The sequence below is a fragment of the Neophocaena asiaeorientalis genome, unplaced genomic scaffold (genome assembly GCF_003031525.2).
Source record: "Neophocaena asiaeorientalis asiaeorientalis breed wild unplaced genomic scaffold, Neophocaena_asiaeorientalis_V1.1 scaffold78, whole genome shotgun sequence".
NCBI classification, from domain to species: Eukaryota; Metazoa; Chordata; class Mammalia; order Artiodactyla; family Phocoenidae; genus Neophocaena; species Neophocaena asiaeorientalis.
In genome coordinates this window covers 12,408,351-12,419,750 of record NW_020175018.1, presented here as the reverse complement: position 1 = coordinate 12,419,750, position 11,400 = coordinate 12,408,351, and the positions used below count along the sequence as shown (strand labels likewise).

Here is an 11,400-nt window from a genome sequence, read left to right as displayed (position 1 = left end):
GTTACGGGGTGACTGGGTGAGGGTTGAATAGGTGAAACACAGCAGATGTTTTCCCTCTCACTGTTGTGGCCTCTCCCGCTTGCGGAGCACAGGCTCCGGACGCGCAGGCTCAGCGGCCATGGCTCACGGGCCCAGCCGCTCCGCGGCACGTGGGATCCTCCCAGACCGGGGCACGAACCCGAGTCCCCTGCATCGGCAGGCGGACTCCCAACCACCGCGCCACCAGGGAAGCCCAGGAGATACTTTTTTAAAAAATGTAGTCAGGACTGAAGTGTTTAATGTTTGCATTTCACCTTTCAAATAGTTGAACAAAAAATTTTTAAGTGTGTGTGTGTGTGTGTTTGATCCAGAGAATCGGGGCCACTATGAATGATATAGAATAAGGGGTTGGTAATAGGGACTAGATCTCATGCAATTGTGGGTGCTGGTGGAACAGACTGTGCAAGCCCTCTAAACCTGCCAGTAGTTGGAAAGGAGAGATGGATGTGAAGTTGGGGAGAACAAGAACAAACTGAAGCTCACATCTGTCTCCCACACTCTCCAACTTCAATGACGCAGGTGACCTGCAGGAGAACTGGTGTCCTTACCACAGAGCTGTACACATACTTGGCCTGGGACTCAGAGAAACAAAAGGAGGCGACCTAGCAGGAACCAGGGAGGCTACAGGTCCGGGTGCTGCCCCCAAACCAACTAGGCAAGTTAGCAGGTCAGTGACAACCACATGCCAGCTATAGAAGAGCCTGAGGCCTTTCATCAAACTGCAAAGCATAAGAAAATGCCTGCTCCCTCCAAATCTTGAGCAAATTAACTTTATTGCCAACCTAACTTGGAACCACTCAGGGGAGAGAATTCTAGGAAACTTGGTTCCAGCTAAGTTAAGATGACACATTACCAAGTAGAGTGTGTGTGTGTGTGTGTGTGTGTGAGAGAGAGAGAGAGAGAGAGAGAGAGAGAGAGAGAGGGAGGGAGAAAACATGTGATAAAATATTAACAATGGGTGAATCTAGGTAAAGAGTGCTGACGTTTTTTTGTAGATTTGAAATTTTAAATAAAAAATTGGAAGTGGAAAAAGGCACCAGGCCTAGATGGTTTCACAGCTGAGTTTTATCATAGGAAAATGTAGAAAACTCCCAATCCATTTTACTGGCATATCCTTAGTACTAAAACATAATTTTTTTTAAAAAAAGGAAAACTATAGACCATTTTCACTTTTGGGTCTCCCCCCAACCCCCAGAAATAAGAGATTGTGTCACTAGGAATACAGTTAACTTAATTCATTACATAAACACATTAAAGGAGAAAAAGCATGGATAATTTTTAACCAGAAAAAACATTATTTAAGCATTGAGTGAGTGCCTATACCATGCTATGCACATTAAGAACGCTGTAATGGTTTGTACAGTAGAGGTTCTGCCCTTCAGAAACTCACAGGTTTCTTGTAATTGAATGTTCAACCAATCAGAGGTTGTAGAAGCTGAAATTGGGTGCTAAAGTGAAAACAATTACATTCCAAATGGTGTGGCCTGATGAGGGCAAACGAGGACTCAGGGCTGAGACACTTGAGCTTAGAAATGAAATTTGAGCTCCTACCCCTTTACAGACAGGAAAACTGAGGCCCAGAGAGGAGAAGAGACTTATTCAAGATCATAGATTGCCCATCCCGCCAGGTCAGCATCTACTTTAATTCCACAGATCCGAAAAGCAAAGGACTAGCAGAGACTATTTTCTAAAACCAGGCTGACCTCACCACCTGCAGGTAACCAGCAAGAACCACAGGACCCTGCGGGCCAGGACGAGGGCGATGACATCTGTATTTTTCCTTTTGCCCCAGGCTCCAACGTGGCTCAGCAGGCACTGTTACGAATCCTGGTTTTGTTTAGAATTTTGCTCACTATGGAATTTTTGGCCCTAATTTTGATTTTTAAAATATATTGCATTGAACTATTATTTGTCTTGGTGACTGAAGTTTTGGCACCCACCTCTTATACTGTGCACCCTAGACTAGTACCTCATTTGCCTCCTGTTCCCCTCACCTTATACTCCTAAAACTGGGAATCTTCAACCTCATCCTCATTTCCAACCCCCCCAACCCAGCACTGGCATCTCACCAGGGGACCTCACCTCTTCTATAAGACCACAGATAAGAACACCCTCCCTCCCTCTCTCCCTTCCTTCCTTCCTTCCTTCCTCTCTCCCTTTTTTCCTTCCTCTCTCCCTCCCTCTTCCTCCCTCCCTCCCTTCCTTCCTTCCTTCCTCCCTCCCTCCCTCCCTCCCTCTTCCTTCCTTCCTTCCTTCTTAGTTCCTTTATGCCAGGTGCTAAGTTGACAGGGGGTATCTTTGCTCTTAGGCAGTTGTCAGGTAAGGAGGCATCCAGAAAATAGAATAAAGTGTTACAAGAGATTTAAATGGCCAAGAGAAGAAGGATTGTGTCGGGGCTCATGGGAGGAAAAGAATCTGGACGGTTCTGTGCCAGTTCCCATCCATACCTGCTGCCCCATCTATGTCTGAACCACAAATAACAAGTTATCAAGTGCTATGTGCCCAGCAATATTCTACAAGCATTGGTTTATTGGATCAATAGACACCCCTGTGATAGAGGTGCCACTTTTACCTTCATGTCCAAATGAGGAAACTGAGGCTCAGAGAGGTAAAGCCCCCATACTGCAAAAGAAAAAAAAACAAAAAAAACCCTGAACTGTAGTTATGTAAGGGACTATCTCTCTGCTTAGGAAATACACACTGAAATGTTTAAGGGTAAAGAACCATGATGTATAAAATCTACACTCAAATGATTCAGAAGAAATTATATACACACATACATATACATGTGTAAATGTTTTACATGTATATACATACATGTGTATGTGCGTGTGTGTGTGTCTAAAATCCCATACTATGTGTATATATCTATATATTCTTATTATGTATGTGTATATAGATAGATTCCTATGATATGAAATACAGTTTAATCTGTGTAAAGGATATACAGGTGTCCTCTTTGTACTTTTTTTTTTTTTTTTTTTTTTTTGCGGTACGCGGGCCTCTCACTGTTGTGGCCTCTCCCGTTGCGGAGCACAGGCTCCGGACGCGCAGGCTCAGCGGCCATGGCTCACGGGCCCAGCCGCTCCGCGGCATGTGGGCTCCTCCCGGACCGGGGCACGAACCCGTGTCCCCTGCATCCGCAGGCAGACTCTCAACCACTGTGTCACCAGGGAAGCCCTGTACTATTTTTATTCTTGCAAACTTTCTGTACGTTTGAAATTATTTCCAGATAAAAGGTTTCAAAAATTGTTCATAAACACGGTGGAATACTGCCCACCATAGAAAGGAAACATGTAGATACACACAACATCTCGGAGTGTGTGCTGAGTGTGATAGGCGGGATGCAAGAGTGCACATTATATGACAACTCCATTTCTTTGCAGCTTAACAACAGGCCACAAGGATCTTTGGTGACAGAGATTAGAATAATGCTTACCTTTGGGGGGAGGGGGAACTAGGTGGATTTCTTGGTCTGGAAATGTTCTGTATCTTGATCTGGGTGGGTGTCATGTGGGTGACTACATATATAAAAAGTATCGGTGCGCTTCCACCATGGCGTACCGGGGCCAGGGCCAGAAGGTGCAGAAGGTGATGGTGCAGCCAATCAGTCTCAGCTTCAGATATTTGCAAAATAGATCTCGGATTCAGGTGTGGCTTTATGAGCAAGTGAATATGCGGATAGAGGGCTGTATTATTGGTTTTGATGAGTATATGAACCTCGTATTAGATGATGCAGAAGAGATTCATTCTAAAACAAAGTCAAGAAAACAACTGGGTCGGATCATGCTAAAAGGAGATAACGTAACTCTGCTCCAAAGTGTCTCCAACTAGAAATGATCAATGAAGTGAGGAATTGTTGAGAAGGCAATACAGTTTTTTTAGGTGTGCTTTGTTAGAAGTGTAGTTCTAAAGCATTTATTCATATTGTTTTGCTCACCTTTATGTTATTACCAGATGACAATAAATGCTGTGGGATTGTTTTTATTAAAAAAAAAAAAGTATCAAGCTATACATTTAAGATGGTGCAATTACTGTCTATAACTTTTACTTAAATAAATATATAAATAGTAATAATAAAAGATCACTCTAGCTCCTGTGTAGAGACTACCATAGTGGTCCAGACAGCAGAGAAACTATTTGGGAGGCTGTGTCAAAGACGGGGGTGACGGAGAGGGAGGATCAGCCTGGGGGAGCCACAGGTGGATTGAAATGAGAGAAAGAGGGCTCTTGAGGGTGAGCTCTGGTGGACCGACTGGGCGGTGGCACCAGTGACAGAGATGAGAGGTCTGGGAGGGGACGGGACTGCTGGAGCCCTGCCCAATCCGCATTTCCTGGGGTCCTGCAGAAGTTGGATTTCCCTTCACAGTGGCATCCTGGTCACCACCAGGGGGCAATGGGTTCCTTTGTGACCAGCACGGCAGCCTGAATCCTGGAGAAGAACTGTCTGCCCCTAGGAGCAGCTGTGGAGCATGGTGCCCGGATGGCCTCTAAGCCACCAGGACACTGTGCCCCTTGCAAAAGAATCTTGAAGGATGGGGAGGGAAGGAAATTAAATCCTAAAACCCTAGAATCTGAAAACTGTGACTCCAGCCCTTCCGTGGCCCTCATGTATCAGTGGAGCCAGGCTCCTTAAGACGGTCACAAGGTCTTGCTGCCCATGCTGCCCCTCCATCTCGCCTGCCTCGACTCAACCCCAGCCCCACCTCGGGGAAGAGAGGGGCTTCCTGCAGTGCACCCGCTCACACACATGCTGTTTCTGCACCCTCTCTCCTCTGGGCATCCTACACATCCCTCAGGGATCATTTCCTCCAGGAGTCTTTTCTGACCCAAAATCTGGGTTTGGCTTGCCCCCTCTACTTCTCCCATCATACCCCTTTCTCCCTAGATTTTATTAGTCAATCTACCTGCCTGACTCCTCAGCTCATCTGTGGCTCGAAAGCAGGGAAGGGCCTGGAACGGGCTTCCAGAGTATACGTTGGATGAATGAAAGAACGAATGAGTGGGTGAATCTAAGGTGGTAAGACAATAGCATCTCCATTAATCCATCTGGTGTTTTAAATGTGGATTCAAGTATGGACACTGCCACTTACAAGCTGTGTGACCTTGGCAACCATCTTAAACTCCCTGGGCTCTAGTCTCCTCACCCAGTTATCACAGTTATTGGACAGATTCAGTGATAGGAGGTATGTCAGTCCCTTAACTTAAAATCTGCACATAGTATACACTAATAAAAACAAGACGATTTTTGTGTGTGTGGTTTAAAAATGTAAGTACACGCACACGTGTGTATTTAATTATATCTGTTTGAGAAGGCTATATCATAAATTGTGAGCTAATGCCAGGGGTGAAAATGGGAGAACAAGGTAAAATTTTTTCATTTTGTACTTAATATGTTTCTGTAGTTGAATGTTACATTAAACATGTTACAGAATTTAAATGAAAAATAAAATCCAATAAACATATGAAAGAATACTCAACATCATTACTTATTAGTCATAAGGGAGTTGCAAAACAAAACCACCATGAGCTAACCCTACTCACTACCAGAAAGGCTAAATTAAAAGGGTTGACCACACCAAATGTTGGCAAGAATGTGGAGCAACTGGAACTCTCATATATTGTTGGTAGCGGTGTAAATGGTACAGCCATTCTGAAAAAATGTTTGACAGTTTCTAGTAATAGGCATACTTACCCTATAAACCAGAAATTCGACTCCTGGCTATGACCCAGTCAGCAGGAGAAAAATATATGTCCACAAAAAGACTTGTATGCAAGTGTTCACGGCATTTTTATTGATAATAGCCAAAACCTGGAAGCAACCCAAATGTCCATCAACAGGAGGATGGGTAAACACTTTGTGGTGTATCCATACAGGGGAATACCACACAGCAATAAAGGAATGAACTACTGATAGAAATAACAACATGGATTAATCTCGGAAACATGATGTTGAGCAAAAGAAGCCAGACACAAAAGAAGATGTGTTGCATTGTTGTTTAATTCCGTTTATGTGAAGTTCTAGGATAAACAAAACTGACTTACGGTGATAGAAGTCAAAATAGTGGTTACCTTTGGAGGAATGTGGACCGGCACAAGGGAACATTCTGGGGTACCGGAAATATTTTGTACATTGATCTGGGTGATGGTTATACCCATGTATACATGAATAAAAATTCTTCAAGCTGTGCACAGATGTTCACAGCAGCTTTAACTGGAAACAACTCAAATGGCCATCAATAGGTAAATGGATGAAAAACTATGGTACATCCACACAGTGTAATATAAGACAGCAATAAAAAGGAATGACTATTGATACACACAACACCATGGATGAATCTCAAAACAATGAAGCTGAGTTTTTTAAAAAGTCAGACAGAAAAGAGTAAACTGTATGATTCCATTTATATATAAAATTCTAGAAAATGCAAACTAATCTATAGTGATGGAAATCAGATCGGTGGTTGTCTGGATGCCTGGCAGGTGGGAGAGGGAGGGAGGAATTACAAAGGGCCAGAAGGAAACTTTTGCGGTTGATGGGTATGTTTCTTATCTTTATTTTAGTGATGGTTATACAGATGTATGCAAACTCATTGGGAATTGTGCATCTGACATATGTAAATTAGGCTTCAAGAAATAAAAAAGAGGGGCACAAAGTGTGGCGCAATGGTTGAGAGTCCGCCTGCCGCTGCGGGGGACATGGGTTCGTGCCCCGGTCCAGGAAGATCCCACATGCCGCGGAGCGGCTGGGCCCGTGAGCCATGGCCGCTGAGCCTGCGCGTCCAGAGCCTGTGCTCCGCAACGGGAGAGGCCACAACAGCGAGAGGCCCGCATACCGCAAAAAAAAGAAAAGAAAAAAAATTTTTTTTTAATTTTTCTTTATTTTTAATTTTATTTATTTATTATTTATTTATTTATTTATTTATTTAATTTCCCTGCAGGTTACTTTAGGCCTTTTACCTTAAAGTTTTCCAGAGCAGGAAATCCTTGGAAAAAGTAGGCAGCATGGGTAGAGAGCAGGCACAGGAAGGCCTTTTCTAGGGGCTTTGTATTCTTATTAAACTGCCTCACATTTATAGTCATGGGCCTTTGGCGGAGGGCTGGAGCAGGAAGGCTCCTGATTAAGGGGCTCAGACACCTTGGTTCTGCCTGGCTTTGCCAGTGGCTAGTTGGGGATCAGTGAAAATTTCTGTGTGTCAGCTTACCCATCTGTCAAATGGACCCAGTTTTGTCCTACCAGTGGGGAGTAGGGCTTTGGGGTGAAGGAGACCTGAACTGGAAAGCTGGCTTCCCGACTTCTCACCCTTGTGACTGACCTCACCTCTTTGAGCCTGCGTTTCTTCATCTGCAAAATGGGGATAATATTAGTGCAGCCCTCGTGGGACTGTCAAGAAGATAACACATCCAAAGTCCTGGCCCCTTGCCTGGCACGTAGGGGTTACTTGGTGTCATGCCGATGTCATTACCATCATTATTACTAGGTATCAGTGCTAACGTCAGCTTCACTCCCTCGCCAGGGAAGGTTCGAGCCTAGTTAGTGAGACAATGTATCTTAAAACCACCTCGAAAACTGGTCGGTACTTCTGCAGTCAGCAGGATCCTCTCCACAACCATCTGGGCAGCAGAGGGGTCTCAGCCCCGGATTTGGGGGCAGGGGAGGATTTTGCTCCTGTGTAGGACTGGCCATCTCGGTGGAATGCTTGGCATCCCTGACCTTCAGGTACTAAATGTCAGTAGACCTCCTCCCACACCTCCACAGACACCAGACATAGTAATAATGAACAATACCCCCTTACACATATTTCCAAATGCCCCCTGGGAGGAGGTACCACCCCTGCCGCTGCCTCCTCGCCCAGAGCTCCCTGCACGAGTGCGCAGGTCAAAGCTTTTATAAAGGTGTCTGATGGATGGGGTGACGCATCCTGTATCCAGCCCATGCTGCACTTGCCAAGCCGGCTAGGGCCCTGGCACGAGACTGCCCCGGCCTGTTGTCACTGGACTTTGCTAATTCTCACAGAGGTGCCGAATGGGGTAGGATGGCACAGTCCTGAAGGCTCCCTGCCCCTGGGTCCCTGACCAGTCCTTACTCATGCGTGCATTGGCGGGGCCCACACCAAAGCCCAGCTCTGGGCTCTCCCCATTAAAGTTCTCTCCCCCTCCTCCACCCACCCTCCTCTTGGGCCTCCTCTGTTCCTCCCTGTGCAATGGCTTCTGTCTTCCAGGCTGTGCCCCGCATGAGGACATCTCAGTCAGCCCTGACATATTCAGGCACTCAGAGCCCAGGATTATTCTCATTCTATCTAGAAGACCCAGAGGACAAAAATCAGCAAGACTTAAGGGAGAAGGGAAGGAAGGCCAGACTGGGGTGGAGGTGGCCCCACCCCGAGAAGCCCCACCCAGCCTCACCACGAGCTTAATCCCTCAGAGGGCCGGGGAGGCACAGCCAACACTGCCATCCAGGCCAGGCTCTGAGTCACCAGTTGGTGAGAGGCAGCTTTGGCCCAGCAGGAAACCAAGCTTGACATGGAGGGGGTTGGGCGGAGGCTGGTGGAGCCTGAAACCCCTCCTGGCTGATCCTGGAGGAACTGGGGGTGACTGTCAATGCTGGCTCAGCAGCCAACATCTCTCCAGGGCCTGCCAGGAAGTCAGGAGCTGGCCAGGCTCGGGGTCCCTGCGCCTGGAGGCTCTCACTCTGGAGGGTAGGGTGAGATGGGAGTGTAGATCTGTGCACAAGTCACCATGACACAAGGGGTTCCTGACAAGGGACACATGACAGGCACGTGGTGAGTGTCAGGGGGATGCTGGCTGCTACGATCATTTCATCAGGGCAATTTGTCACCATGTGTCAAAAGCCTCAAAAGGAGGTTTATACCAGCCATTTCACTTCTAGAAATATATCCTCAAAAGATGATCAAGAAAATGTGTCCAGTCATAGGTAAATAGTTTTTTGAGTCATACAATGGAATATTAATTATACGGCCATTAAAATTAGAATAAACAATTTATTCTTCAATTTATTCAATTCTTTTTAAATTAATTAATTTATTATTATTATTTTTTGGCTGCATTGGGTCTTCGTTGCTGCACACGGGCTTTCTCTAGTTGCAGCTAGCGAGGGCTCCTCTTCGTTGCGGTGTGCAGGCTTATTGCAGTGGCTTCTCTTGTTACAGAGCACGGGCTCTAGGCACGCGGGCTTCAGTAGTTGTGGCACGTGGGCTCAGTAGTTGTGGCTCACAGGCTCTAGAGTGCAGGCTCAGTAGTTATGGCGCATGGGCCTAGTTGCTCCGCAGCATGTGGGATCTTCCCGGACCAGGCCTCGAACCCACATCCCCTGCATTGGCAGGTGGATTCTTAACTACTGCGCCACCAGGGAAGTCCCTCACGTGACATTCTTAAGCGGAAAACAAGTGGGTGAGTAAATAGTGGGCATAGTGTCTGAGAACTAGATGAACACATAGGAATGGGTTTGGAGGGATGGTAGGGTTTGGCACGGTGTATGATCGTTCTGACACTGGCAGAGCCGTGTGTGGGCCCTATCTTTACCTCTTACTTGTTGTGTGACCTTGGATAGGTCACTTCACCTCACTGAGACTGAATTCTCTTTCCTTTAAGATGAGCGTCCCCTCAAAGGGCCTCCTTCACAGAACTGTAGTGAAGGTTCAATGAGGCAGAGGGTATAAAGCCCAGAGTTGGGTGCAGCATTAGCCTGCAATGAATGGGAGCTTTTGTGGTCTTCATCATCCAGTTATTATTTCTCACTCCCTGCCTATTTGCTGGCACTTCAACACCCCCTTATCTGCCTTTGGTGCTGTTGGGTCCAACTGGGAGTCATGACCGGTGGAGGTGGTAAGCACCCGTTTCTGGAGGAAGGCAAGCAGAGACTCTGTAGAGAGAACCATGCTATCAAATGGGGAGTGAAGTGGGTGTGGCCACGGCAGGCATGCGCATAGGCAAGTCTATGAACAAGCCTGCTGAGTCCCAGGGACCAGGTGGGTGCCCACCGTCACATTCCCCTCCAGTGCCCACGACTCACCCAAGCTACCATCATGTCTGACACTAGGGATGTTGTGTTGAACGAGGACATTCCCTGTCCTCAAAGAGGAAGAGCTATTTAAATGAGTAATCACACACAAAATAATCATGAATGTGCTGACTATGACTGTGATGGAGGGAGTATGCGGCAGCGGGGAGAGGTGGGGAGCTGAAGGGTCGTTTTAGCTGAGGTCTGAAGGATGAACGGTGCAGGGTGGGGCAAAACAGGGAAAGGGAATCAGTGTGTGTGGAAGCTGTGACGTAGGATAGACCATGGCTAGTTTGAGGATGTGAAAAGTCAGTACAGCAAGAGGAGGGCAGAGGGACAGAAGAGATGCTGGCAGGAGCCCTAAATGCCATGGTTAGGGTCTGACTTTATCTCCAGGACAGTGGGAGCCACAGGTTTTATTTTTGGCCGCGCGGCTTGCAGGAGTGGGCTCTTAGTTCCCCGAACGGGGATCGAACCTGCACCCCTTGCAGTGGAAGCGTGGAGTCTTAGCCACTGGACCGCCAGGGAAGTCCCAGGCACAAAAGGTCTGAAGCAGGGGAATGGCATGGTCATCTTTGTGTTTTCGAATCCAGCTGGCTTCCCAGCAAGAAACAAATGGGAGGCTGGAGGCAAGGAGGCCGAAAGGGCTGGGCATTCAACCAGGTTGGTAGTCATGGGGGCCTGGACTTGGGTGTGGCGGGGGAGCTGGCCACCAGAGGAGCAAGAAAGGACTTTAGCTGCCGGAGGCCAGGTGACAGATGGAACGGACTGCGAGCTGCATCTCCTTCCATCACCCAACAGTTAATAAAGAGGGGAGGTCTGGGCGGGGTGCCAGGGTCCCTTCCGAACAACGAACAACGGGCCATGCCAACTGGATAAACAGTGGTGGACACGTGATACTCCTTAAAAACAAGATCCTGATTCACTCACACTCCCTGTTGTTTACCAGAGGTGTTTGTTTTTTTTCTCCTGGGCTATTTCAGGTCCGACAGGTTTGTGGGGAGGGAAGAGTTGGGGCTCAGAGCCAACTGGGAGGGAGAGGGACTAACAGGGCAAGGAAGGGACCTCCCCCTTCTTACAAGACCAGGAAGGAGCCTGGCCTGGGCCCAGCTATATATTCTGGGGCAAATCCCTTCCCTTCTCCAGGCCTTTGTCCAAACTCTGGCTCTGATCTTCTGGACTCTCCCTTTCAAAGTAAAGTATTCTTCTTCTTCACCTTTGGGTTCTTGTTTCTAAATGTGCTTTAGGGTGGGATGGGGTGGGGCAGCCCTGCAGGGAGGCAGCTTGGCAGAAGCCACTTCCTGAAGGAGTGATGAATCAGGGGCTGTGGGTGGCATCCT

The 11,400-nt window shown here is 47.3% G+C and overlaps 1 pseudogene; it reads left to right on the top strand.

Annotated features, from left to right (window-relative positions):
- The first annotated feature begins 3,588 nt into the window (after positions 1-3,588).
- On the top strand, positions 3,589-4,027 carry LOC112411495 (small nuclear ribonucleoprotein E pseudogene; annotated as a pseudogene).
- Positions 4,028-11,400: the final 7,373 nt, after the last annotated feature.